Raw genomic sequence first — 15,235 nt, 5'->3', positions numbered from 1 at the left:
AAATAAAATTTGCATCTCTTCGTTTTCTTCTCTGCGCAGCCTGGCGTTAGGATCGGTGACTGAGGGCCAGCTGGGCTGCTCTTCCGATGATGGCTTTGCAATGCTTGGAGGAAACGTTGCGAGCGCTCTCTGCACAGTAAGATTTATTTTAAGGCAGCAGCACTTCCAGCCCCTTGATATTGTGGACCAGGAATTTGGACGCCATTGGGCAGCAGGTGCTGGGTGTTTCTGTTACTTCCATAACCAATGTTGGGCATCCAGATCCGGCCTTTGAATCTTCTCCTCACCCTGCTGTCCATGCGTCTGGACTTGCGCCAATCTTGACATTATAGTCTGATCGGTGCCCGATATACTTCTTGGTCCATTTTGGAAAATTTTTGGCTTCACCAATGGTCTGAGGGGAGCTATGGTGCCATGGGGAGATGGCTTCCTCTGCTGTAGGTAGCAAGTGTATTGATTCTCAAACATCACTTTGTTCATAGCTCTTGAGAAGAAAAACCAAAACCATAAATGCTAAAATGGGGGCTCCTATACTTTGCGTTTAGAATGAATTAGCCAGTTGATTCACTTATAAATAGTAATTGAGTATCTATTTGTGACAGGCATCGTGCTTAGTCATTGCAATGAAAATTTGTATAGACGGTGTCCATTATGTGTTTATGGTGAACTTCTTTTAATATCTTCTACTGGTTACTTTTTGTTTTGTTTTTGATGAAAAGCTATTTTCTGGTAGTAACCTGTATAAATTGTCATACCCCTGTGATCTTCAGAAAGCCAAATTATTTTATTGTTTTTAAATTCACTGGTCAAATGTCATTGTCTCCTTTAAGTTGAAAGAAGTCTTAGAGATAGTCTAGTCAATGGCCATTAATTAACATAAACACTTATCTTATATAATTCCAGAAAAAGGAAGTCACTCACCCACCTCAAGAATCCATTATTCAAAATGAGATTACTCTATCAAACTGATCCAGTGGCATTTTCCATGTTATCACTTTCATAAGAAATCTTTCTAAGTATATTTCTTTTGAGATTACTTTGCCGTGAGTCACCAATTATTGTATTTGTCTTGTTGCTAGGTACTTGCTAAATTTACTTTGCTGTAAATGACCTATGAGAGCTAAAACATTAATATGTGCAAAGAATTGTCGATATCAACTATAACTGAATATTTCAAAAATATTTCAATGAGACCAAACATCAGCTGGATACCCAATTGGTCTCTAGTGGTTATTAAAACACATCCCACAGTGTCTTTCAGAAAATCAATTGCAGTTAATGCATTTGACTTAGATTTAACTAGGAAAGAAAACAGATGGGCATTTTGAAAAATCTGCCGGCTTGTTTATTTTTCACAACATCCATTTATTTACTCCACAGTAAATATTAATCAGATACCTACTATGTGTAAATATAATCACATAGTAAATATTAATCAGATACGTACTATGTGTCCGATGTTGCTCTAGCCTCCAGCAATGAATATAAAACACATACAAAAATCTACCATTATGTAGCTTACATTGAAGAGAGAATAGAGAAGATAATAAGAAAATAAATACAATCTAGAGAATATCTCATAGTGATACACACATATTGAGAAAAATGAGACAGGGAAAGAGCGTGGTTAAATGGATGTGAAAGGGATGGGATATGGCAGTGTTTACCAGGAGCAGCTTAATTACAATGTGAGATATGTACAGAAACCTATAGTAGATGAGAAAGTGAAACATGGAATGATATGTTGGCAGAGGTTTTCAGAGAGAATGATAGTTCAACGGTATACTGTAGAATTATGCCTGGTCTCTATATGCATTTGCCAGAAAGTTGTTGTAAATGCACTTTAATACATCTTCCATCCTTTACTTTATGATTGGTACTTTTTGTGGACCATGCTTAAGAAATCTTTGCTAACACCAATCATAATTGCTTCCCTTGTGATTTAACATGCTTTCTTGTTTAACATTCACACGTGATTTAAAATCTACCTGGAATTATTGATTTAACATCACTGATCAGAGACCACCCTACCGTTCCATCGTGGTCTTAAACAAGTGACCATATATGGGTCCCTCTGAGTCTGCCTTCCTAATACGTGTGATCTGTTTTCCTATGTTGGCACCTAAACTATACGGATGCAATTATTGTAATACTGCAAATATTCCAAATGCCCCCAAGTCTTGATTCAGCATGTTTAAATCCTCCAAATGTGTTCTATTTTTTTGCCCTTGGGTGATTTTATAGAGATAGATATATAAGTAAGATTACACTCAATTCTAACATATTAATAGAATTAATGATTAAAACATCTACTTACATTTGATTGTATTTTGATAAAGACTGCAATTTGGAGAGCACTGATTTTTATAGAATCTAGACTTAAAAGGAAGGATAAGTTAAATCTCTCCATGTGTTTATTTTTTAAAATAGTTTTTTTTTCTTGAATGACATTTTACAATATTTACATAGAAGATTTACCTGCTTTTCCTAAATATATTATTAGATAATTTATGGTTTAAAGCGATTATAAGCTCTATTTTAAAATTTTGTTTTCTAATTGTTTATTGGGGTATACAGAGACTTAGGCTCTTTATCATTTGAGTCTTTACCTATTTTCTAAAATCTCATTAAATTGACTTACAATGTTTAAAGTTAGCTGCAAGTTCCTTGGACATTTTACGCATAGAAACATGCTTTCTAAAAAGAGTGAAAGTTTTATTACTCTATCTCCAAACTTTAATTGCTTTAATTCTACAACCATTTAAGAAGATAACTTTTTTCAATTAAATGACAATATTAAGTGTTACCACGAATGTGAACAACCTGTGGTCCTCACACAGCCTTCCAACCTGCTCCTCACCCCAGCGAATCACCTTGCCCTCAGAGAGCAGATGGGCCTGTGAAATGGAAAACTCAGAAGCCTACTTCTTTGTCATACAAAGCCCAGAGGGTGACATTTGCCCCAGTACAAAGTTCAAAATGCTTATAATGACAAACAGGGTACTCAGGGAGGAAGTAGAAGGTATGCTATTACTTTGAGAGAATTACGAACTAATATCACAGAACAAGAGGTGTGTACTTGCACAGCAGGATTTAGGCTACAATATAGCTGTGTAGTGCTATTTTGTCATTCCCCTGCTCTGAGTAAAGCTGTTTCTCCTCTATCCCCGTCTGCTAGTCTCTTGTAGCAGCCCAGGGAAGCTTGGTCTAATACATATTAAAAAAAAAAAAAAAAGATGTGTCTATTTGTTGAATGGGCAACTAGTTTGCTCTGTAAACTTCACCCAGACAACATGAAAATGTTAAAAATGAACAACAACAACAAATAAATAAGAGGTGAAACAACGGAAGCACTCGTATAATAATAGAATGTAAATGGATATGTCCGTATTGGACAATGTTGGGCAGTATCGACGAGGATGGAGCATGAGTTACCTATAACCAAATCAAACTCCACTCAAAACTCATTGCCATGAATCACTGTGACTCATAGTGACCCTGTGAGTTTCCATGAAGGTAACTTTTTACAGGAATAGAACACCCAGTCTTTCTCCCACGGAGCTGCTGGTGGTTTCTAACTGCTGCCCATGGGGATTACAGCCAGCAGCTAATCACTGCACCATCGGGGCTTCATTCTAAACAAAGAATTACATTCAAATCTATATTCCCATTGGAAATGAATATATATGATCCCTAAAGGGGACATATAAGAAATGTATGTATGAAAAGAAGACGTATGTTTGAGATAGCAAACTGTTCATCATCATCGGAATAGACAGATCAATTAAATTATCATCATATAATTTAATAATAAATAAACTTCAACTGTACAAGGCAGGGAGAAATACATGTCATAAATGTAAAGTAAAATAAGCCATTGATAGTCACTCACAAACAGACTGTGTGGTTTTATTGATACAAAGCTCAAAAACAGCAGAACTAATCTATCTTTTTAGTAGCAATAGCAGTTAACATTTGGACGGTCGCAACTAGCAGAGTGAACATTTGGTTGGACGGGATTCTGCCCTTCCAGCAAGGTTCTGTTTCTTGATGTGGTCGGTGACATGAGTGTATATAATTTATGAAAATATTTTGACTGCTATCCTTTGTGTTGGTGCTCTTCTCTCTGTGTTTTGGATACTTCCACAAACTGCTAAAAATGAAGACTGCTCTCAGCGCCTGTTTTCATTAGTTTCAACTCATTGCAACTCCGTGCCTGTCAGAGCAGCGCTGCATTCCACAGGGTTTACCATAGCTTAATTATTATTTTTTACAGAGATTAATGAAGCACCTCTGTGCGGATTTGAACCCAAGCATTTAAAAGAGAGGTCATGAATACCACATTAATTAAGTTTCTGTTCTACTTATCCTACAGTTTTATTTCTATTTTGGGAAGTAGAATATGATCAAAACCAATGGGATTAAAGAAGCAGCCCAGGATGCATGGAAGGCATTAGAAAAGCAAGGACTTGACAGAATGCTAAATTAAACGTTTCCAAACTGCTACCCCCCAAATGTTTCCAAGACGCAGTGTCAGAGGTCATCATTGGTCCCAAGAATTTTGGAAGGCAGCTACTTGACCCATCTTCTGATAGAGAACCATATTTTCACTCAGTCCAAAGAAAAGCGGCCTGAGAGACTTTGGAACTCATCAAACAATATCTTTGATATCACATGCAAGTAAAATTTTGCTGAAGATAACTCAAAATCAGTTCCATGCATGCATTGACATGGAGCTGCCTAGAATGTCAAGGCAGCTTTAGAAGAGGGTGTGAAATGAGGGATACAATTGCTGATGGGAATGACAGGAAGCTGAGAATACCGAAAGTATTCACTTTTGGTTTATCGACTACACAAAGGTCTTTAACTATGTGGAACATGAAGAATTATGGGTAAGAGTGCGAGCAATGGGAATTCCAGAACACATAATGGATTCCATGAGGAACTTGTGCGTAGAACAAGAGACAGGGATTTGATAGAGCAAATTAATACTAAATGATTTAAAACCATGAAAGCTGTTTACCAGCATCGAATCTTGTCCCATACCCATACTATTTCAAATGGTTGTTGAGCAAATAACTCAAGACACTGTTCTACATGTAGAAGAACACAAATTTGGATTGAAAGAGGACTCATTAACCACCTGTGATATGCAGATGACACAACCTTGCAATGAAGACTTAAAGCTCTTACTAATGAAGATCAGTCCTGTCTTAAATATGGGTTTACACCTTCTCCTCCTCCTCATCATCATAAATCTTCACAATTGAACCAACAAACACATCATCACAAACATAGAGAAGATGGAGGTTGTCAAGGATTTTATATCTCTGGGATCTATCCACACTCAACACTCATGGAATCAGCAGTCATTAAATCCGGTGAGATGCTGCATGAGGCAAGTCTGCTGAACCAGAACCTAAATTGCTTACATTTCATCCCTTACACAGAGACCTGGCAGAGTCACTATTCCTGGTCCCAGGATCCCCGTAATTTGCTGGTAGTTTGTTAGTCATTACAGGAGGTGGACGACCTCCCAAAGTCCTTCCAAAATCTTTCCATGCTGTGGGTCAAAATAGGATGTATTGGCCATGTGCCAATATTTAGGTTGTCTTCCTCTCTTCCTCTCTCTCTTTCTTCCTTTCTTTATTTTCTGAGTGTAATGGAGTCATATAAACTAGATGACTGAAGGTTGCTTAAGGATTTGCATAACTACCTATAACAAAACCTATAGACTATGTGAAATACCATCTTCTGTGTTTTAGGCCCCTTTCTTTCTTTCTTTCTTTCTTTCTTTCTTTCTTTTTTTCTGTGTTGCAGTGCTTAACGCTCTTACCAGTTAAGCAAAAGGTGAGTTGTTCGGATCCAGTAGCAACTACATGGGTGACGGCAGTGGCAGTCTGCTTCAGCAAAGACTGAACATCCTTGGAAACCCTAGGGGGCAATTCCACTCTGTCCTAGGTCACTCAGAATTAAATTGACAGCAATACATTTTTTGTTTTTTGGTAGCATAATCAAAACTTCTGCCCGGTTTTCTATTTTTTTGCATCAAATCATTCTCTTTTCCCTAAATCTTCAAATGATAAAATTTCTGTTGCTTTTCTTATTAAATGAATTTCATTCTCTTATTATTTAACCATAATACTTGGTTGGTTTACAATGGGAGTGGGAATCTATACATTAATATTTTTAGTTACAACAGATTTATTTTTATAGATCATAAAACATTTATAATATTATATTTTTACAGAGAACAACAATGTGAAGAGGGTTTAGGGGGACAGGTACCTCTAAACAAAATATTTTGTTTAAAATGAGAAGTTAAAGCAGAGTAATGATCTCAGCTTAAAAATCAATGCAGGAGACAATAAGAAAATGTTTCCAAAACAAATTCCACCTTCAAACCAACACAGATTCATAGCCAGCTGAAAACATCATTATCTCCTCTTTCTCTTGAGTCCTTCCTCTTCTTAGTATAATTTAAAGGAAACATCATGATTAGGAGTCAACATATTTGTTTGGGTCTAGAAAAATTATGACAATGGTAAAGAGCAAGGGAGGTCATTGGCTGTCATTTTTTCATACATTCACTTAAAACTTGTGAAAAATGATGTCAGAATTAGTGAAGTGAATTAATCTAAGTCAGAAAGCTCAAAGTAGTAATATCAAAGTCAGACATTCCTCCCCTGAAAGTTAGCAAGTTTCCAGTAACACTATGCCATTTTTTATATCCTGAACAGGGAATCTATATCTGGAGCAATGTAAGGCACTTAGATCTTATTCTAACATGCTAAATTTATTATCATTAGCATCATTAACATCTTAAAATATATTAAAGTATTTACTTATATTGTTTCATGGATTTTTTAAAAGACTGAAAGATAGTTTTTATGATAACCCTATTTTACAGATGATGAAACAGAGGCGCAGGTTAACAATGCAACTTAAGAAATTGGTAAGGTCATAGATTTAGGAAGTGGCTGAACTAGAAGGTAAACCAAAGCATCATGACACTGTGAAGTAAAATACATTGCACTTCAACTTATAAAGTGACATCAAAAAATTGAGAACCAAGAAACTAATTTTAGAATATTAGCAAGGAGAGAATTTTCACTATTAAATTATCAGTGTTTATGCCTTCCCATTTTTTCTCTACATGGCAATTGCATTCAATATGCCTGATGCAGGAAGTATAAAATATGGTGCACTTAAGTAAATATATTAAGAATAAAAATAGAGGTATTGGCCTATGTACACATATTTATATCGTGATACATTGAGGAAGTGGATGGACTTTGGGCCTCTGCTCAAGCCCTCCCTCAACCCAAGAACAACTGGGCATTCTGTGATGCTCACCCTCCCGCCACATTTGCTGGCAAAATGGGTGCATATGCAAAGGTGGTTAAGAAAGCTGATTTGAGATAGCATCTGGGGTCTTAAAGGTTTTAAGTTAAACAAGCGACCATGTACCAGACAAGCAACTATCCCACATGCAAGATGCACACCAGCCTCTGTGATCATGAGGTTTCAACTGACTCGGATAACAGAAATCAGAAGACCCAAACCAAACAAACAAAAACACATATTGTTCAGAATGGGGCAGCTCAGAGCAGTGCCCCCAAACCCATCAGTAGACAATAGGATGTCCCCTCATAGAAGAGTCACAAGGAAGGAATGCGGCTACCAGGGTGCACTCTAGCACTGATGAAACATACAATATTCCTCTGGTTTTTTGAAGCTTCCTCAACCCGCACTATCATGACCAAGTCCTGTCTTTCAATTCAAAGCATGTGTACTGGTAGAGATGAGAGCTCTTGACACATAAACTCAGATAAACTCCTCGGAAACAGAAATAGCAGTAGCAATACCAGGAGGGTAGGGAGAAGGTAGGGGAGGAGGGGAGAAAGGGGAACCCGTCACAATGATCAAAGCATACTACAGATGCAGGGGGTTGAAAACAGAAATGTGGGTGAAGGGTGACAGTGTAAGATATGAAAACAATAATAATTTATCAAGGTGTTGTGAGGGTGGGACGGAGGGAGAAAAGAGGAGCTGATACAAGGGCTCAAATAGAAAATGATAATGGCAACATATGTGCAAATATGCTTCATATAATTGATGCATGGAATGTTATAAGAGCGGTGAGAGCCCCCAATCAGATGATTTTTTAAAAAGAAGGAGAAGATGGAAGGAATTCGCTGTTACTATATCAAAAAGAATATACAGTGTCACTAGACTTCCATTATTCTAAGAGGTAGCATGCAATCAAGAACCAATGGTGCTGAAGGACGAAATCCAATCTTCTGTGAAGGCATGTACCAAAGCCAAGACACCAGGGATGGACAGAATACCAGATGAAATGTTTTAACTAATGGAGGCAATGCTGGAAGTGGGCACCCAACTTTGCCAAGATTTTGGATGAGAGCTACCCAACCAACTGGAAGAGATCCATATTTCTACTGAATCCGAAGAAAGGTGCTCTACGAGAACGTGGGGATTGTCAAATATTATTAATATCACATACAAGTAAAGTTTTACTGGTTATAGTTCTAAAACCGCTGCAGCAATACAGACACTGGGAAATGGGAGTGATTCAAGAAGAGGCCACGGACCCATAGAGTTGATTGCTGGGTCAAGCGCATCTTGATGGAAAACAGAAAATGCTAGGAAGCTATTTACTTGTTTTATGGACTGGGGAAAGGCATTCAATGCACAAATCATAATAAATTATAGATAATGCTGAAGAATTGGAGTTCTACAATCCTCAATTGTGTTCCTGCAGAACTTGTGTTTAGACAGAGGCAGTTCAAATAAAACAAAGGGCTGCATGGATGAAAAGCAGGAGAGGTGTGTGCCAAATTGTCTTTTTTCATTATATGTATTCAATCTGGATGCTGAGAACATATCCCCAAGGCTGCACTAGATGAAGGCTAATGTGAGATCAGGACTGGGGAACAGAACTTGCAACACGCAGATCACACAATCTTGCCTACAGAAACAAAATGACTCAAAGACCATACAGAGGCATGTCAAAAACATAGTGTGAAGAACACAAGCATCTTCGCAACTGGATCCATAAGCCACAGGTGCATAGGGAAAATAGTGATGTGGTCAAGGATTTTCCTTTACCTGGACTCACCATCTACACTTCGAGAGGCAAAAGTCAAGAAATAAAATTTCAAAAATCGGCCAAAAAGTTCTCTTGAAAGTATTAAAAGGCAAAGCTTTTTGAGGTCAGAAGTGGTCCCAGGAGAAGAAGTACACGATGCTTGGTGAAGTAGAAGGACAGGGAAAAGAAGCTACTCAACAAGATGGCCTGGCATGGTGGCTGCAGCAACGGGCTCTGACACAGACATGCTGGGGAGAGGATGGCACAGGACCCGCATTGTTCCCTTCCGTTGCACTGAGAGCCGCAATGAGCCACAACTGAGTCAGCCCCATCTAGCAACCACAGTGTGGCCTCAAGGAAAGTCATGGTATTTTCACTCACCTCATATACCTGCATAAGCTGGACAGTGGATAAGGAAGATAAAATGTATGCATTTTCATTATGATGCTAAATAATACATTCAAAACTGCATTCGCATAATACATAGGATAAACCATGATGTTAAAGACTATATTAAAATGTATTTTAAAAGCACTGGATATGCCATGGAGTGCCAGGATAACAAATAAATCTCGCTTGGAAGGCTGCAGTCAGAAGACGCTTCGCTATGAGCAAGTGAAAGTTTGTCTCACTTACTTTGGACATGTAATCAGGAGGGAGAATCCTCTGGAGAAGACATTGTCCTTGGTAAAGTAGAAGGTCAGGGAAAAAGAGGAAGCTTCTCTGTAAGAAAGATTATCCCAGTGACTGCAACAACGGGCCCCAGCCTAGCGGTGGTTGTGAGGGTGACAGGGATTGCAGCCGTGTTCAGTTCTGTTGTACAAAACAGCACTAGGAATTTGAACTAAATTGATGGCACATCGTGATTTTATTATAAAAGCAAAGCATATTTATTTTACATGCTTTTGGGACAAAGAAAATCAGTCTGCACCTACTCTACAACCTAGAATAGGGACATATAGGTATATCCTTCATGGGACCTTTATTGTAAAAACTGTGTTCAAATAGGTACCTGTGATATCTGTATCGCTAAAAAGAAATCTGGTCAGATTTCAGGGGAAAAATTAGATCAGGAAGAGAAATAATTGATATCATCAGTCATATATTTGTCTTGATGTTATGGAAAGAGAGGAGCACTAAGGAGCAGGTAACAATGTGTGATAAAACCTGCACTCAGGAACTACGTATTCCAAATGGTCTCCTTCATATTCCACTAAATGATAGGCTTGCATACCCCCAGCTAGAAATATCCATGAGAATTCAGCACGGAAACTTTCAAAGGAGAAGCAAATTGAAAATTTTAAATGAAGAAAATCTGCTAAGGACATCTGGTTCCTAAAAGCCTGGATTTTGTAATCAGAATATTCATGGGCATTGTCAGAGTCCAATGCAGGTGCTTCTGCCAAGGAGGATGTCGCTGTGCACAGGAAGTGTGCAGAGCTCTGCATACGCCCAGGCGCACTTTTAGACAGTTCATTTGCATGACTGCTTTTTCAGGCTTCAGATTTAGAGTTTCCTTTATCCAATTTGGGTCTTGCGTTTTTCTGAGAGGAAATCTCCTAGGGGTCAGTTTCCATTCTGTTTTATCTATTTGTCTTCTTCCATTTCTTGGCCACTCACTCCAGAGCCCTTATTGAACACCTGCTTTGTATCGAGGGGGACACCAACTCTCAAACTGTTGACAACCAGCTGAACGTTTGCTTTGACTTCACCCAGGATGACTCGCGAGATAAGCCTGACAATACGCTTTGGAAAGGTCAAAACCTAGAAAATGCTGTGGAGAAAGTCACCTTGGACCGATGGGGTTGTTTTGACTTGGAATTGAATCAAAAGCAAGGAATATCAATAGCAAGCATAAGAAGTGAAATACAGAAGCAGAGTAATGTTTGTACAGTATGGTGGATGGTAGTGCTCTCATAAAATGCAACACAAGGTAGACCATAGAACACGGACTTTGGAAAGATCTGGGGTTGTTATTGGGGAAGGTTGCTAAGTGCCAAGAAGACCTGGTGGATGTTGATCACTTAGATGTCAATCAGAATGCCCAACAAAATACAAACCACTCAGGAGAGAGATGAGGCAGCCAATCTACTTCTATACAGATGACAGTTTTATATACCCTGTGGGTGGTTCTACTCTATCCTATAGATTCCTGATAAGTGAGAATTGATCCTACAGCAATGGTGGATCGAGGTGGCATCCGTGACAAGACATCAATGGAATTGAGATTATTAGAGGCTGAAAGCAGGGATCACAAAGTTTACCAGACAGAGGGAGCAACCTGTCCATTTCTAAACGATAGAGTTCCAAAGTGGAAAAGGCAGGATTCTTGCTGTTTGCTAAAATGTTATGACCCATAGGAACATGCTATTTTCCATCCGGTGAGAGGGTGGCAGGAAAGCATCAGGGCAAGATTTACAATCAGAGCTGTCAGTTTATCAGGCTGTGGCAGGAGTCAGGAGCAGCGAGAAATCAAGTCCAGTAGGAATAAACTCAGAATGAGAGAGAGATGTGCAGGCAGTCAGTAACGGTGTGGTAAAGGCCACCCGGAGACTGCACGACAGAACACCAGCCTGAAAATGAAACCGGGGCCTCGTCTTCCAGAAAGGCGGTAAATAACTCGAGAGGGTCAAGAACCTTGCAGGTTAGATGTTCATTCTGCAGTCATAGGAATAAAGCAACTGATTTTCAAATCACACAGCAGTCTCTGGTGATGGTAAGTATTAAGTCTATCTGTTTTAGGGGAGAAAAACATCAACGTTTAATATGGATTTTAAAAACTAGCAAAAATAAAATGTTTATCTTCTACTGGATCATGGCAAGGATGGGAGATTACATATGTTGGAGGGAATCTACCTTTGACAAAATAAATAGAGGGTTTCCGTCTCTTATTAAGTTAATAGCGATAGTTTCAGCTTCTTATGTTTGAGAGTTCACTTCTCCTTTCTATGTTTCTCCCTCTGTATTCTGTAAAATATCCTCATGGAGTAAAAGGATATATATTTCCTTATGTTCATTTGTGATCTAGTTAGTCTAGGTCATTAAAATTCCTGTTTTATTATTGTAAAAGTAATTCCTATACAGTGTAGAAAATAGAAAAATAAATATTCTACTGAATAACAACTGTTATTCCATCAACCAATCACAATCCCAGTTAACATGATGATTTTGCCCCTTCATACTTTAACACAGTCAAAATGACTTATAAATATAATGTTGAAAATATACAATTTTTATTTTGCTGTGATATTTTCTCTCTTTCTTATTTTCACTTTGATATTTGTCTCAGGGCACACAATATTTACCAATGTAAATCTAAATGCCTGCAGAGTGTTAATTTTATGATTGTACCATAAATCACTTAATTCCCTATATATTATGTATAAAATGCAGTGAAAAACATGGATACAACAAAAATCATATTTATGTGGGATATTTTACAGTAAAGGGTTTATAGGCATCTCTGGTAATTTACTTAGGATCAATTCTGACATGTGGCTTTACCAAGTTAAGTGTCATAAATAAAGCACAAAATAGGTAGCTTTTTTTACCCCCTAAACAAGCTGCATGACTGACTTCATTCTATCACCATACAAGTAAGAGGGGGAAAGATTCTAAAGCTGGCCAGTAAATAAGGAAGATAGAAGAATTAATCCATTAAATTATGGTGTTGGTGAAGAAATTCCATGTTTGATAGACTTCCAGAAAATTAAACAAATCTTTCTTGGTAGATGTACAACCAGAATGCTCCTTAGAAACTAGGATGGCAAGACTACATCTCACAGAACAGCATCATGCTTTGTAAAGCAGAGCCTCATTAAAGAAGGGAAGGTCTTCCGTGAGATGGGTTGACCTACTGGCTGAACCAACAGGCTCACATATAGCAATGGATGTGAAGATAGCACAGGACTGAGCAATGCGTCTTTCTGTTGTACACAAGGTCAGAATGAGTCAGAACAAACGCTCAATGGCATCTAATGACAACACATAAACTTCACAAAATTAATTACTCATCGTTGGCAAGAGATCTGAGGAATCCATTGCCATCTTTTCTCCTTACTTTGCAAATTTGGAGAAGACACAAAGCAAAAGTTATTTGAAATACCTCACAGGTTTGTTCATGTGTACTGTGAGTTTGTTTTCACATTCCAAATTTCTGTAAACACCTGGACAGTTTAACAGTTAATCTTCCTGTTTTCATTGATTTTAGAATTCGTGAGCTTCTCATGGAAAGACTGGCCTTATACGTGGTTCACAGTGCTCTCCAACATTATATGAAAAGCACTTTTAAAAATATTTTAGATACTATTTAAGCCAACTAATAGTATCCATGTAATGAATGCTTAGAATCAAATACTTTTCATTGAGTTGACTGTAAAACTGACAAACTCTAACACTAACGTTAAGCAAAAACAGTTATTAAATTCCAAATATTGTGTTATGAATTTTATATGTATTTCCTTCAATTTTGTTCACAAAACCACGCTATGCTATAAGATGGTTTTCTTACCTTGTATCTTTTACAATATCTAAGAACTGAAATTTAAGGTATTATTATTACTAGCAAAATTGTTTAAAAAGGATGTCATGTTCAGTCACACACACATGCATTGGATAACCATGTTGTCAGCGTTAGGTTAAATTCTATGAGTGAAGTAGAGTCCATACAAGGCTCAAACCTTAATGAGAGGTCTAGAGATACAAGGGTTTCAAGGGCAGATTTAAATGACTCCACAGGAGGTCAAAAACACGTTCTGTGGAATGTTATAGAAAATCTCAATCACGTTATATTAGTAGGATTGTGTTGTTGTTCTTGTTACTTACTGTAGACAGGACCCATGCATGACTTTAACTTTTGTCAGAGAAATTGATTTGAAAGGATAAAAGCTTGTTTATGTATCATCTCATACTTAGCTCTGAGGAAATTGTCTACTCTTCTTAAAATATGCTCAGAACCAAGACCTTGTTGATTGTTGGACTGGAAACTTGATATGCCATAGAAGATTTGTAATTCATAATATTTCTTCATGGGAGAAATTATTCACTCTATTGTGTAGATGAAAAACTGGTGCTTCAGAGATTCAATAATTTACCCCAATACGCTTAGCTTTGCCTTAAATTCAGGTAGGCTAACTCCTGAAATTGTCAAAAATGTTGTCCTGCTTGGATCCACAATCAGTATGCAGGGAAGCAGCAATCAAGATGGAGAAGAAAAAAAAAGCACTGCCTGGACTAAATCTGCTGCACCAGACGTCTGTAAGTGTTGACAAGAAAGGCTGTCACTGTCAGGACTAAAGCCATTGTGTTTCCATCCCCTCACATGCACGTGCAAGTTGGACACTCAATAAAGATCCGAGAAGAATCAGTACATTTGAATGATGGAGCTAGGGAAGAATATTGAAGGGATCATGGACTTCCAAAAGAGCAAATCGACCTGTCTCCGAAGAGAAACAACCAGAATATTCCTTAAAGGAGAAGACAGTTTGATTTTGTCTTAAATTCTTGGGGCACATCATCTGGAGAGACCAGTCCCTGGAAAGGGACGTCATGCGTATGTATATGGAGGATCCCATGAAAAACAGAAAGGTGCTGAGAAAGGAGGAGGAGGTGGATCGACACAGTAGATGTTCCAGTGAGCTCAATAAGAACATCAATGGTGAGGATGCCTTAGGCCTGGCCAGTGCTCTGTTCTGAGAAGCATCTGCTTGCTGTGATGCAGAACTGACTTGACGGCACCTAACAACAACAAAGCCCATGCCCTTGACACCACAGGAAACTGCCTGAGTCACATAGAATGTATGATCCTTCTATGCCTACCAATTTACTAAGGAAATATTAGCAGTTTTACTGGAATATCTACATAGCCGAGAAGGAACCCATCCTTTCATTCAGTCACCATGATTCTAACCTATTGGGTCCACTAAATACTAAGTCATTCAAAGAATGAAAACAGGAGATTCTGTCAGGAAGAGGGGTGTGTGTGTGTGTGTGTGTGTGTGTGTGTGTGTGTGTGTGTGTGTGTGTGTGTGTGTTGCTGGGGATTGAATGTCAAGATTATGTCAAGGAAAGTCTCCTGACAGACTTTGATGTCATGAATAGACTGAATTAGCTGGAGCAGAATGGCAG

The 15,235-nt window shown here is 38.1% G+C and overlaps 1 non-coding gene across 1 annotated transcript; it reads left to right on the top strand.

Moving 5' to 3' along the window:
- The first annotated feature begins 3,084 nt into the window (after positions 1-3,084).
- LOC142432894 (small nucleolar RNA SNORA63) lies at positions 3,085-3,216 on the top strand. The gene has a single exon (XR_012780988.1). It is a non-coding gene; the product is annotated as a small nucleolar RNA SNORA63 (small nucleolar RNA).
- The last annotated feature ends 12,019 nt before the right edge of the window (positions 3,217-15,235 follow it).

The sequence above is a fragment of the Tenrec ecaudatus genome, chromosome 18, assembly GCF_050624435.1.
Source record: "Tenrec ecaudatus isolate mTenEca1 chromosome 18, mTenEca1.hap1, whole genome shotgun sequence".
Classification (NCBI taxonomy): Eukaryota; Metazoa; Chordata; class Mammalia; order Afrosoricida; family Tenrecidae; genus Tenrec; species Tenrec ecaudatus.
This window is presented reverse-complemented; position numbering and strand designations above follow the sequence as displayed.